The 14,149-nt window shown below is 35.4% G+C and overlaps 1 long non-coding RNA gene across 1 annotated transcript; it reads right to left on the reverse strand.

The window, feature by feature from the left end:
* Positions 1 to 11: 11 nt before the first annotated feature.
* LOC113467495 lies at positions 12 to 13,821 on the reverse strand. Its single transcript, XR_003391556.1, has 3 exons — positions 13,810 to 13,821; positions 13,100 to 13,104; positions 12 to 430 (listed from the first exon to the last, which is right to left on the reverse strand). It is a non-coding gene; the product is annotated as an uncharacterized LOC113467495 (long non-coding RNA).
* Positions 13,822 to 14,149: the final 328 nt, after the last annotated feature.

A 14,149-nucleotide genomic window follows, 5' to 3' on the forward strand; every position in this document is an offset into this window, starting at 1 on the left:
GACCGCGGACCGCATTGGATCTTAAATTTTTGGCCGCGAGCCGCATTCCTCTCGTAAAATGTGTTTTTGTAAACAGCATCTGATCTTTGGTCAGGGTTCTTACAACCTCCTCCCAATTCATTGAAATAGCGCCGCAGGCTAGACGCAGCTTAAGCCTTACGCCGCGCGCAGACGAGTAATGTTAAGGAGACCATCATCACTCGGTTCACAACTCATTAGGTATACATAGGTACTGACTACTGAGTGTACTGAGTTATCTAAATGGAGGTACGGTTACTGAGTGAGTTATCTAAATGAAGGTGTACGGTAATCTGCATATCAGTCTTATCACGTGATGACGCTATTAGTAGATCTGGCAACACCTGATAACATTCTATAACCCAGTTATTTATATCAATGAACACCTCCCGTATTGGAGAGGACATTGAGCCTCTGTTGTTAGTGCCGACTCCAAGTAAGTACCTCCTCCTCCTCTTCTTCCTAGCCTTTTGCTAGTTAAATAGGGTCGGCTTTTCTTGTCAGTCTCTTCCAGGCAGCCAGGTATGATTGTGTACCTCATGTCTTGATGAATTTTTCTCACCCAGGTCCTGATTCACACAATCTTTCCACCTTTTCTTTAGTCTCTCTCTCTCTTTTCTCCCCCTCACTTCCATTCTCTCAACTCTTTTTCTCTCTTCCTCACTTTATCTCTTGTTTAGTTCCTACTCAGCCTTTAGGGTTGTTTGTTGTAACTTGGAATGTGACGATGCAATGAAGCATCGAACCTCTGTGTACATAAGTAGGTAGATCAGTACGTTTTGTCATGGAGTGCGCGGCCACAACGGGGACCATAGACCCTCGCCTTAATACCAGCGGATAGGAAATGTTGTGCTTATCCTCGCTCTTTTCTCCCCCTCACTTCCATTCTCTCAACTTTTTTTCTCTCTTCCTCACTTTATCTCTTGTTTAGTTCCTACTCAGCCTTTAGGGTTGTTTGTTGTAACTTGGAATGTGACGATGCAATGAAGCATCGAACCTCTGTGTACATAAGTAGGTCAGTACGTTTTGTCATGGAGTGCGCGGCCACAACGGGGACCATAGACCCTCGCCTTAATACCAGCGGATAGGAAATGTTGTGCTTATGGGGGATTTTTCTCTATTTTCGACAGAGACATGCACAGAGATGCGGTCCTTCCTACCATTTTGGATCCGAAAAACTTCCGTCAAGACGTTACTCTCTCTTCCTACGATATATCTCGTCCCACCAAGTAAACTCGATCTGATGGTTTCTTTTGGTGTCATCCTGGCTGTAGAGTTGCAATGCTCTGTTTCTTCCTTTTCATTTAGTTACCATTTGTCTTCGTTAATTTCAAGTTGTTGTTTCTTTTTTAGCTCGTAATTTTGTGTTTCCATTTTCTTCTGTCGTCAATTTTCTTTTTCATTGCTCCCCCACCCCCAAATTATCCTCTTTTTTTCTTCGTTTATTTTAAACCAATTGTTTCTAAATTGGCTCGTAGTTTTGTTTGTTTTTAATTTTCTTCTCTTTTCATTTTTGTTCAATTTCCCTTCTAAGTTTGTTCTACAGTTATATTCAAGTTATGCCATTCTCTCCTTGTCCTGTTTGTGTTGGTCTCATTTTTCTAGTGATATGGATCAGTTGCTGAATTGGAGAAATGGTTTTCTTTTGTTTATTGTTGTTATCTAAGTTCTTTCTTTTTTACTTCTTGTTCATACTGGCACTCATGACTGACGTTTTAATTATCATTTTCAATTATTATTATTTTTCGATGTATTTTATTATCTATTATTATTATTATTATTTTAGGAAACCGTGCACGAACGATTTTGATTGTTTTGACTTTTTCTCCGTTTTGATGTTGTCTTTCTTCTCTATGTGTGCACGAGATGGTGCTTATTTGATTTCTTTTTATTAGTTTTGTTTTCTTTATCCAACACTCAGACCCGGTGTCACAGACACTTTTCGTTTAGTGGTCATGATGGGAGCGGATATGAACGGTCATGTTGGAAGTTCTAACTGTGGACACGAAACCAGTCACGGTGGATTTGGATATGGACAGAAGAATGAAGCTGGAGAGGTAACGCTAAGCATAGCCGAGGCATATAACTTGAAAATTATAAACACATGTTTTAAGAAGAAGGAAGAACACTTGATCACTTTCAAAAGCGGAAGATCAAGAACGCAGATAGATTATTGGATGTGTAGCGTTGATATTGTGAAAAAGGTAAAGGACTGCAAGGTGATTCCTGGTGAAGCTGTGGCATCCCAACATAGATTGTTACTGATGGAATTGGTATTGAATGAGAACATCGAGAAGAAAGATAGCATAAAACCCACAAAGAAAATTATCAGGTTGACCTGACAGGTACGCCTGTCAGGTCTACCTGATTCTGGTAGTGAGTGGCCGGCCTAAGAAAAAATAGATAGGACAACAAGAAAAAAAAGACACCAAGAGGAAGAGGTTGGGTTTTAATGGGTCTGGATGTCCTGATATCCGGACATCAATCCCACACTCCCCATTGTAAAGGCTTTTTTGCAATGGACACCTTTCGAACATTTCACTTTCTCTCATTCACTCTCTCTCTCTCTCTCTCTCTCTCTCTCTCTCTAAAAAAAGACAGGTCTCCTGGACCACACTTAAAGATCAGTTTAAAGATTATAAGAGATTCAATATACCAAACATCCTCTCTTCTATTCCTGGAATAAGATTCAATATACCTACCCAATACTCCTGTATTCTATTCCAGGGAACATAGTGGTGGACGGACCACCTCCATATGCCGAGGATACGTGGGACTGGGTGCGATTCAACTCTGACGTCATTACGCGTCAAGTCAAGCCATGCACGCGTTGTATTCTCACATATTGAATAATAGTGGAGATATCAAAATTACATCTTTCTAGAATTCTAGAATATTGTTAGTGGAGATGTCAAAATTACATCTTGCCAGAATATTGTTAGTGGAGATGTCAAAATTACAATAATAGGAAATTTGATAAATTATTTATTATTGTTGTGAGTCAGTCTAGAACAGGGGTTTCCAACTAGCAGCCCGCGGGCCACATGTGGCCCGCCAGACCATTTTTGTGGCCCGCGAAGCTTTTTGGATTTTGTACAAACTTACCTCGAAACTGACCCCCTTTAGCGTTTAGCTACAATTAGGAGAATACTTTATTTTAAAATTTCGCCTGTGGCGCTCAAAATTCTATCGGACTGAATTTCTGGAAAGTTGAGAGAGGGGGGGGGTCCTACAATGCCTCCCTATGTAGCCACATAATATGTGGCCCGCGAAGTACCTCCCAATATATGTAGCATGTGGCCCTCATACACATGGAAGTTGGAAACCTCTGGTCTAGAACAAGATTATAAGCAATATTAAGATGAAGTTTTGTCATCTCCACTAACACAATCCAACAATGCAGAGCCTAGGATATCTACAACCTGCTAGGGGGCATTTATTATGAGTTCTATTTCTTATGCGTACGAGTAGGTATGAAGTTCTTGTGGAATATGGACATATGGATAACAATATAATATCAATCGAACATCACTTTTTCATGTCACATAAGAACAGTTAGCACTGATCTATAATTCTATAAGTTAGTCCAGTAACTAGTTGATCCGTAAGAGTAGGTATGAGTTCTTGTGGAATATGGACATATGGATCACAATATCATATCAATCGAACATCACTTTTTCATGTCACATAAGAACAGTTAGCACTGATCTATAATTCTATAAGTTAGTCCAGTAACTAGTTAATGTTTTATGTCATAAAATGTCACCTGAGTGTTGAACTGAGGATCTTGGGATCAAAGTTTGTTGACTTTGAGTAGTAGGTATTGTTTTTTTTAGTGAGTGGATACCTGTAGGCTTTGCTATTGTTTCTATTTCTGCCAATCCCTCTTGGTCGATCATTTAGACTTGATCTGAATTCCCCAACTGGCGGAATCTATGGCATCTCTTTAGAGCTTTAGATATTATTTATTGAGTGGATACCTGTAGGCTTTGCTATTGTTTCCATTTCTGCCAATCCCTCTTGGTCGATCATTTAGACTTGATCTGAATTCCCCATCAACTGGCGGAATCTATGGCATCTCTTTAGACGTTGAAAACATCATCAATACGATCATCATCATCTTATTTTGAAAATAATAATAATTTTAAAAACAATAAAAAAATAATCCAGTCAAGTTGTGTGCCATACACTCCATACAGTAAGGTTAAGAACAGTTCGAATTTGCATAATGTGTGTCCAAAGAGCAGAGAGCACTTGCTATCGATATAATCTAAAGCTCTTCCCAACTAGGTAGCTAATAAATCACTTGGTGAATCATGTTTATGTATTTTTTATTTCTTCTGTCTTCGACATTTCTTCATTAGAGTTCTTATATTATCGTATCTTAATTGTTGTTATTAATGTAATGAGTTTAAATTAATCTTTATTTTAGTACTCTAAATATACAATACATTGTTTAATATGTATTTTTCATTTCTTCTGTCTTCGACATTTCTTCATTAGAGTTCTTATATTATCGTATCTTAATTGTTGTTATTAATGTAATGAGTTTAAATTAATTCTTTAAAATTATTTATTCAATGTTTTTAGTTCCTGTTGTGACGTGTATACGTGTTTTTTTTTTTATAATTTTAATTTCGTAATTTTGTTGACTCAATTGGCGCTCAAAGTTTATTTTTTAATCATTTTCGTGTGCTTGTTGAGTATAATTTTAATTTCGTAATTTTGTTGACTCAATTGGCGCTCAAAGTTTATTTTTTAATCATTTTCGTGTGCTTGTTGAGTCAGAAATGTGCTTTCAATGTAATTTTTGTGACACAACGTGACAAAGTACCTAAATAAACTGTTTTCAAGTTTACAGTTCCGTAATATAGTAGTGTAGGAATTTACGTTTTGGTTGTTCATGTTTCAATGTTCATTGTTGTTTGTACCTATGTATGTGTACCTTTTATTTACTATTTTCTATTTCCTTTTAGATTTTGCTTTATGTTAAATATTAAAATTAACCTTTACTATTAAATCTATTACCTACATAATGCATTATTTTCTTCTTTTTCTTGGAATCATAAAATTGAAAGCCCCTTTTAGATTTTGCTTTATGTTAAAAGATCCCTCCTGTTCATTCATTCCGTTCAATATTAAAATTAACCTTTACTATTAAATCTATTACCTACATAATGCATTATTTTCTTCTTTTTCTTGGAATCATAAAATTGAAAGCCCCCTTGAAAGAAAAAAAAATGCATACCTTAACCTATCAAAATAAACTTGTGAGGCTAAATTCTTTGTTTATTTTATTAGGTAAATATGTTATAGGTTTATGCATACCTTAACCTATCAAAATAAACTTGTGAGGCTAAATTCTTTGTTTATTTTATTAGGTAAATATGTTATAGGTTTTATTTAGGTAATTTCAGAAAATATAGGTCAATTTTTAGGGAACATTTTTTTTTCTTTTTAGGTAAATGTTGAGTAATGTAAATCAATTTTCAGAGTAAATTTAGGTAGGTAGACTGTTAGGATAATTCTTTAGTCAACAGTTATTTATACAATTATATTATTATACATATTCATAAGACAGATTGAGCAAGGTTACCTTTGAAATTCTTGTTCTTGAAATTTGCATTATCTGCAATAGTGTTTACACAAATGCATCTGATAAATATAATATCTAACTACTCACACAATAAATTATTTCTTCTTTAGTTCATACACAGGTACAATACACAAGGCAGAAAAGTCACTTTGCCATTCCAAGCTATTGCAGCCTCCCTTAAATTAAACAGACCTCTGTTGTTAGTGCCGACTCCAAGTAAGTACCTCCTCCTCCTCTTCTTCTTCCTAGCCTTTTGCTAGTTAAATAGGGTCGGCTTTTCTTGTCAGTCTCTTCCAGGCAGCCAGGTATGATTGTGTACCTCATGTCTTGATGAATTTTTCTCACCCAGGTCCTGATTCACACAATCTTTCCACCTTTTCTTTAGTCTCCCTCGCTCTTGTTTAGGGAACATTTTTTTTTTCTTTTTAGGTAAATGTTGAGTAATGTAAATCAATTTTTAGAGTAAATTTAGGTAGGTAGACTGTTAGGATAATTCTTTAGTCAACAGTTATTTATACAATTATACATATTCATAAGACAGATTGAGCAAGGTTACCTTTGAAATTCTTGTTCTTGAAAATTGCACTATCTGCAATAGTGTTTACACAAATGCATCTGATGAATATAATATCTAGCTACTCACACAATAAATTATTTCTTTAGTTCATACACAGGTACAATACACAAGGCAGAAAAGTCACTTTGCCATTCCAAGCTATTGCAGCCTCCCTTAAATTAAACAGAAATCTTCATACCTATGTGAAAGTTTTACCCAACCCTACAATGACCATGGTCATTTTTTTTTTTTCATTTGTGAAAGTGCTGAGAAAACGGTATATTTGTTTCGTACTGAGAAGACGGTATCTACTTTTTTTTTTTATTATTACATTTGTGAAAGTGCTGAGAAAACGGTATATTTGTTTCGTACTGAGAAGACGGTATCTACTTTTTTTTTTTATTATTATTGATGGGGGGGGAATTTCTAATGACCAATATGGTGCCAATTGTCTAGGGATTTTTTTTTATGTTAAGAAGGACAAAAAGTAAAAATAATTGCCTTTCACCGAAGCTCAAACCGTCTGACAGGCATAGACCGTCTTAACGTGTGTGACTGAAAAAGCTCGAGACCCAGGTCTGGCAGATGGTCTGAATGCGAGTGGCAGGTATAATAAGGAGTTGAATTTACTGTTCAGATGAGATTGTGTATCCCATTGTACCAAAACTAGTCATGCTCAATTTTAAAATTAATTGTTATCATTAACCTAGTCTTTCTATTTCTAGCCTTTAAGTCTTTATGTTATTTCCATTATTAACTTTACCATGAAAGTCTAGGTGCAAGTGTTTCCTTTTCATAAATGTTTCAGGCTCACCTAAACTTCTTGTCATTATAAAATCCATTGAGCCCAAGGTTGCGGTTATGTACCGGGTTGAGATGAGCTCGGACTAGGTGAGACAGGATATTGCAGGATTGTCCAACCCGCGGCCCGCGAACTCTGGGACTGAAGATTACATCAATGTTTGGTAGTTCATACATGTGCGAAAGTGCTTTTTCGACTATGAAGCATGTGAAAAACCAATCAAACTATCTTTCGGGTGTGTCTCTTCTTTGCGGCCCGCCAACTCTCTACCTTGGTCTCTTGTGGCCCTCGGGTGCACAAAGGTTGGACCTGGTAGTTCATACATGTGCGAAAGTGCTTTTTCGACTATGAAGCATGTGAAAAACCAATCAAGAAACTATCTTTCGGGTGTGTCTCTTCTTTGCGGCCCGCCAACTCTCTACCTTGGTCTCTTGTGGCCCTCGGGTGCACAAAGGTTGGACAACCCTGGGATATTATTACCAACCTTGCCTTCCCTAACCCGGTACATAACCACAACCTAAGAAGCATTGCATTGCTATTGTGTGTTTGTAAATGTTACATTTATCTGTCAGTTCCAATAGTGTATCTGCTAAGCCATTGAGTTTGTAACCAAGGAAACACTGGTTCGAATCCTTCAGGGGGTAAATAAAATAATTGGGTTAGAATGTTAGAAGAGCTTTTGTAAGATTTATGATTTTATAAGATTAAGTTACCTCGATTTTGGTACTTAAAAAAATATCAGTATTGCAGCTTCTTCATCATTTTTTTTTTTTACTTTCTTTCTGGGTAAATAGAAAAAAACGACGAACATATTTTTTATTTTTTAGTCACTATTAACTACCTGGCCAACTGGCTCTTATTTTGCTAGTAATTCAAATTTTATTTTCAAAATGAAGCTCCATGTTTTTTTTTTTTTTTTTTTTTTTTTTATCAGGTACGATAGATAAAAGTATATTTGTATTAAATTTGTAGTAAATTTTTTACAAAGGTTGGCTTAAATTCTAATTAACAATAGGTATGTAAGTAAAAAATATCCAATGAGTAAATAAAAACTCCATTATATCAAGTGGAAAATAGAAATAATATAAAAGTACATATTCTCTCACGTCCCGGGACCACACTCCAGGGCAATCAATGAGTCACTAACTCCAATCTCCAAAATTGTGGTCTCGGACCCAAATAGTCCAGTAATGATCAAGTACCTATTCTACATAAGTAGGTGCCTAGAATAAATAATATTTATCTGTATAAATAAAAGTCTTTCTATTACAATGTTACATACAGTCTAACTTTGTACCTACTTATAAAAAGTTTACCTATAGAGATTGCTACTTATACAGGTAATATGCACTCTGATGACTTTATTCATCTCTAAGAAATTGTCTTTTCCTAAGAGCAGATTTAAAGAAATAATAAACTTTATTCAAGTGATCGGTATTTTTGATTTTCAGTATTGCATGTAGTGCGTCGTTTCCAGTATGGTTTTGTAATAAGGTCCGTAGGAACTGATTTCTATAGTTTTCATAATGGGGACATATTATGAAGATATGATATAATGTTTCCATAGTTCTCATATTGCATATTTCGCATTCTTCGAATGTGTTCCACCGGAATGCCTTTCCTTCCGTATAGAACGATAGAACGAAATCATTTCCCCATGTAGTCTAAGTTGGCAGATTATTCTCGTTCGATCAATTGGGATTTTATAGAGTAAATATTTCTCTGTTTTTTGAACTGAAGTATCTTTGATGTATTTGTAGGTATTACTACCAACCAAGCTAACTAGGCTGGCTGAAGCTCCATGTTTGTTTCTTCAATTATGTATGTAAAAAAATAGATGTCTATTATATGAAATATTGATATTTAAAAAAAAAAAAAATATTCCAGCATTTCTTAATATCATATAGGGGTACTTGGGTGTTTTTTCTCTACTCTCATGTCCTCAATAGTTTTTTGGGGGGTATAAATTTAGGCTGAAGCATCTGACGGACTCTGTTGCCAGGGTCCTAATCCTAGTTTACCCAACAACATCAACATTGGAGTTTCTTTTTTTCTTGTTTGATTTTTGTACATATTCTTCTTATCCCTTTTCGGCTATCTATATCAGGGATTTCCAACTTCCATGTGTATGCGGGCCACATGCTACATTGGCAGGTACTTGGCGGGCCACACGGCCACATTCACAGGAGAGTAGGCCCGTATCCAATATTTTCTTAAGGGAATGGAGGGGTAGATGCTCCATTTTCGGAGTTCACCCCATATTAAAAGAGAAAAATCAAGCCCAAGGGACCCACCCTAAAAGCATCGCGGGCCACAAAAATGGTCTGGCGGGCCGCTAGTTGGAAATCGCTGATCCAGATGCACTTGGAAGAATCCAACTGATAGCTACTGCTACAGTTTACAGCCTTGACGCTCAATCTAATTGGTTTAAATTAAACTTCAGATTGTGGTCCCGGCCTTTGAGTGCTCAAACTCATAGGCCCAATGATGCTCGCATCAGTTCCTTTCGCAAAGATTGTATCAGGCCATCGTCTCAACTTATTGTTTCATTACAAATTTTCATCAGTAAATGGGTTTCTTCAAATTAAATTAAGTGCTCAAACTCATAGGCCCAATGATGCTCGCATCAGTTTCTTTCGCAAAGATTGTATCAGGCCATCGTCTCAACTTATTGTTTCATTACAAATTTTCATCAGTAAATGGGTTTCTTCAAATTAAATTGATCCCAAGGGCAAGGCAATGCCTAAACCCTTGACAAATGGAGTGTGCCTGAAGGCATGTGATGTGTTCCAATCCACTCGTCTAAAAGGGCAATAGTATGATCTTCACGAGTACGCTACCTCCGTCCAAAGAATTTTATGAAATGTCGTTATCAAAAATTTATTAAATGTTTTAATTAATTAATTAGGATTACTATGAGCTAAATGCATTTCGTGCCAATATATTTCATGTAAAGTGTAAATAAATATCTACTTTTTTTTTACTTTACCCTCCTTTGATAATTCTGTTGCTTAATCACCGCTTTGTCTAATAACTCACCAGTATTCTGAGGAGTATATCTTCACGAGTACGCTAACTCCGTCCAAAGAATTTCATTAAATGTCGTTATCAAAAATTTTATTAAATTAATGTTTTAATTAATAAATTAGGATTACTATAAGCTAAATGCATTTCGTGCCAATATATTTCATGTAAAGTGTAAATATCTACTTTTTTTTTACTTTACCCTCCTTTGATAATTCGTTGCTTAATCACCGCTTTGTCTAATAACTCACCAGTATTCTGAGGAGTAGCAAGGTAATTCCAATATACAATGATATATTGTTTTGTTTGTGTTGTGTGTGTTTTCATTTCGCTTTCATTTCTAAAATCAATTTCACTCATCCTGTCCAGCACTGTCATTTTTTTTTTTTTTTTTTTTTTTTTTTCCTTCAATCATTATCACAAATGATTTCAAATAGCCCCTGCACAATTTTTGGTGGTATCACAGCTTTACTGTCAGAGTGTCAGATTTTACAATTTCTTTTCAATTCTAGCAATTCTTTAAACATTATAATACCGCCACTGATCGAGCCGAAATCCCTGAACTTGATATTTCCTCCAGAAGGGAAACACTATTTTAATTTTATCTTGTTCACGTTTTACATATTTCCATTTCCCCCTTGTGTTTCTGTTTCTATATATTTGTAAATTATTTAATTTTATGAAGTTTAGTGGTGTAAGTTGAGTTACTTTTTCATTTCGTCCTTCTGTGTATTTTTCTGTTTAGTGTTTACTCAACCGACGCGAAGCGGCTGAGAACTGAGAACTGACAGTAAAATAATAATGTAGTAAAAATGACCTATCTAACTGTGTAACTCTGATTGTTCTAGTTATCCGAATGGTTTAGAAGGAGGCCCAGGCATGGAGTACGATATATTTAGCAGTCCTGATCTATCCGAGTTGCCACAGATCAATGAAGAGGACGTGGAAATTCAGCTGAATCAGTTCAAGTACACCACATCACCGTCTGAGCTCTAAGGTAATTCCTTATTCTAAATTTCTGGTTGGTAGGTATCAAATGCTGGGAATTGACTATAAGGTCATTTTCCTAGATTCTAAATAAATAATCGGATTTTTTAAGGATGTTTGATAGAGAGATCTCTAACAACGGAGGTATTATCGTCCCGAAATCGAAGAAAGAATGAAGACAGGATAGGAAAAAGCCAGCCGTTCAAAGAACGAACCTTCTCCGTTCAGGATAAAACGATCCTTATCTGTTTCGGAACGTTATTATTATTATTATTTAACACTTTTTTATTTGGAATATTTACAAAGGTATAGGTACAATAAATATATACAAAACAATAGAGGAAAAACAATAACAAAATAATGGATTAATAACAAAAAAGAAATGAAATAAATGATGAAATGACCTATTTACATAATATTCCAACTAAGGGGCGGGATTAATGCCTTGGGCATTCTCTTCCATCCAACGTTCGTCCCGAGTGGGAATCAAACATGCGACCTACCCCTTATAAAGCAGGTGCGCTATACTCCAACTATCCTATCTAATCCAGATTCTAATATTCATTTTATTACAGATGTGCTGTAGAAGATTGAAAATCTCAGGAATTGGGTTCTGGGCCATAGAATGATGGTGAAGGAATACTGTTCATGTCAAAACTGTAGTCTTCTGATCGTGCTATATTATCAAAACAGCCTGGTATAATGTCAATGTAGAAGCTTTGAACACAGATTAATACGTTAATTATTATTTATAATTTTAATTATTATAATTAGATTCGGAAATAGGAAATCCAACAGTCCAGCAAGTATCTTAACTCTTAACATTACGGACGGTACAAGAAGAAAATAGTACAAAATTAAATTAAAACAACTTGGTCAGAAGGCCCTTTTCTTCACCCAATAAATTTGGAAATCAGTGGGTATTTGATCTTGAAGTCTATAATCGTAAATGAAATCTAGGTAGGTGAATATTGTAGGTAGATTAACAACTACTGTATTTGTGGTACAGTAGGGCTTTGAATGCTATTAGTACAAAATTCCGTTTGCAGTACAATGTTTAGGAAATCCTGTGTTTGTACAAAAAAAAATACTTACGAGTTGGCAGGAAATTTTGTTCATTGTAGTTTACGTGTGAACTACAAATTGTCAGGAATTCCAAGGAAGTAGAAGTAACTTGATTTTCTTCATGTGCGTAATTTAGCGATTAAATTATAAATTAAAAAGCTGAAAGATGTGGACATGTGGTTCTTATTGACACGTTCTTCGCCTCATGAATGTGGACACCTCAATTAGTATGTGATAAAAAGAAATGTAATAATGGGAACGAAATGCAATCATCTATGTACGTAGAAAGGCAATGTAATTGTGGCTAATATTTTAGAAATAGATTATTTTATTCTTTCCAGACAAGAACCTAAATTTCTTTAAACTTGGAATGAAGGAATAAAAGGATTCATTAAGTTTTTCGTGGTCTTCGTATATAATTTTAAAATTTTGTTCATAACTTTATCTACCTTGTTTCGCATTGCATGTTTTTCATTTATTAAATTTTTATTAACCTTACCTTTAGATTTACTATTTAGCCACGTGCTGTGCAAATTGTTGTGCCTTACTTAACCCCATAAATTATTGTATAGAATAATTATGTATATTTTAAATAAATTAATTAATGAATAGGCGCGTTCGGAAATTTGATCTTGGTAAATAGATATCTACTTTTATAATTGAATTTTCGAATGGTTATTTAGGTTATTCTGAGGAAGGGCTATAAATGAGTTCTAGTGATTCAATCCGAGATTACTCATGATTGTTTCCAGTTTCAGATATATTATGTTTTTTTCTTGTGGCAAAAAATCAAAATAGTCGAAAGATTTCAATGGTATAATTACCTTGTGTTATAAATATTTATTTGCTCTTTTTTAAAGAGAATAATTTTGTAAGTTTAATTTGACAGAATACATTTTTCGGTGCTTCTTTAGTTTGTGCATTTTTATGAATTTACTTTTAAATAAATACATTTTTATTATTCATTATTTTTATGAGTTGATTGTTTTTGATTTTTTCCCTACATCTACAAATTAATGTAAGTCTATGTATTAGTGTTTTTCCCTCAAACACAGGCTAACGCTAAAGCACATGGAGGTTTTATCATGTTGAAATTGAAGAGAATGTAGACTGGTGTACCTACTACCTACCTAAAAGAGGTTTGACAGAGGGAACTGTAACTACTGAGGTCTTACCGTCGCGTCGTAATCGAAGAGAGAAGGAAGACAGGATAGGAAAAAGCCAGCCGTTCTGAGAACGAACATTATCAGTTCAGAATAAAATATTCAAACGCGGCCTAGCGCTTACAAGGTAGACGCACTACCTAGGCTGCCTCCTACGAGTGTACGAATTCAAAAAAATGAAAATCGACACTTCTTTAGAACGTGTGAACGGACCCTAAAAATCCCCCACGTGGAAAAATTCCCTCGACATAAAATTTCCCTCTCAAGTCCAAGGAGGTGAAAATGCTCTGGATACAGCTGTATTTTGTTGAAAAGTGAGGCTTTTCTACAACAAAGTTGTGCTTATTGCATACCTCAAAAGTTTCACGGCTAATTCTTGCGTTATTTCTATCGAATTTTTATACCCGCGAAATTTTGAAAATTCGGTCTCGAAATTTGAGGATGGCAAGTGATGAAAGATGAAGATGAAAGGGATATTGTAGATAAGGCTGATAAGGTTGATCCAAGCTGTGAACTTTCAGGAGGTAGCACTTCACTGGGCTCCCACAAAATTAAAAGTTTAGACTTTATTTACCTACCTATAACAGTCGGAATAGACTTTATTTACCTACCTATAACATACTAAAATAAAATGTAGAAAGTAACGTTTTGTGGAACAGGTTCTTTAGAACCAGACTAACCAGCTATGCAGGTAAGTATAAGCTACATTTGTATGTATGTACATCAGCTCATTATGGTTTTATTTCAGACCCCGATGTCCAACTCAAATAAACCCTCGGGGGGTCGCTCCTTGAAGCACTTTGTCGACATTTTAGAGCCTCGGAGACATGGTAGCGACCTAGCTTGGGTTTTTCGTAGCATGGAATTGACCAAAGCGTATGATCAGCTCAGATCTCTGTCTCACCCAGAGGTTATCAAGTACAATGTACTGGAGAGTG

Source organism: Diaphorina citri, unplaced genomic scaffold (genome assembly GCF_000475195.1).
Source record: "Diaphorina citri unplaced genomic scaffold, Diaci psyllid genome assembly version 1.1 scaffold488, whole genome shotgun sequence".
Classification (NCBI taxonomy): domain Eukaryota; kingdom Metazoa; phylum Arthropoda; class Insecta; order Hemiptera; family Psyllidae; genus Diaphorina; species Diaphorina citri.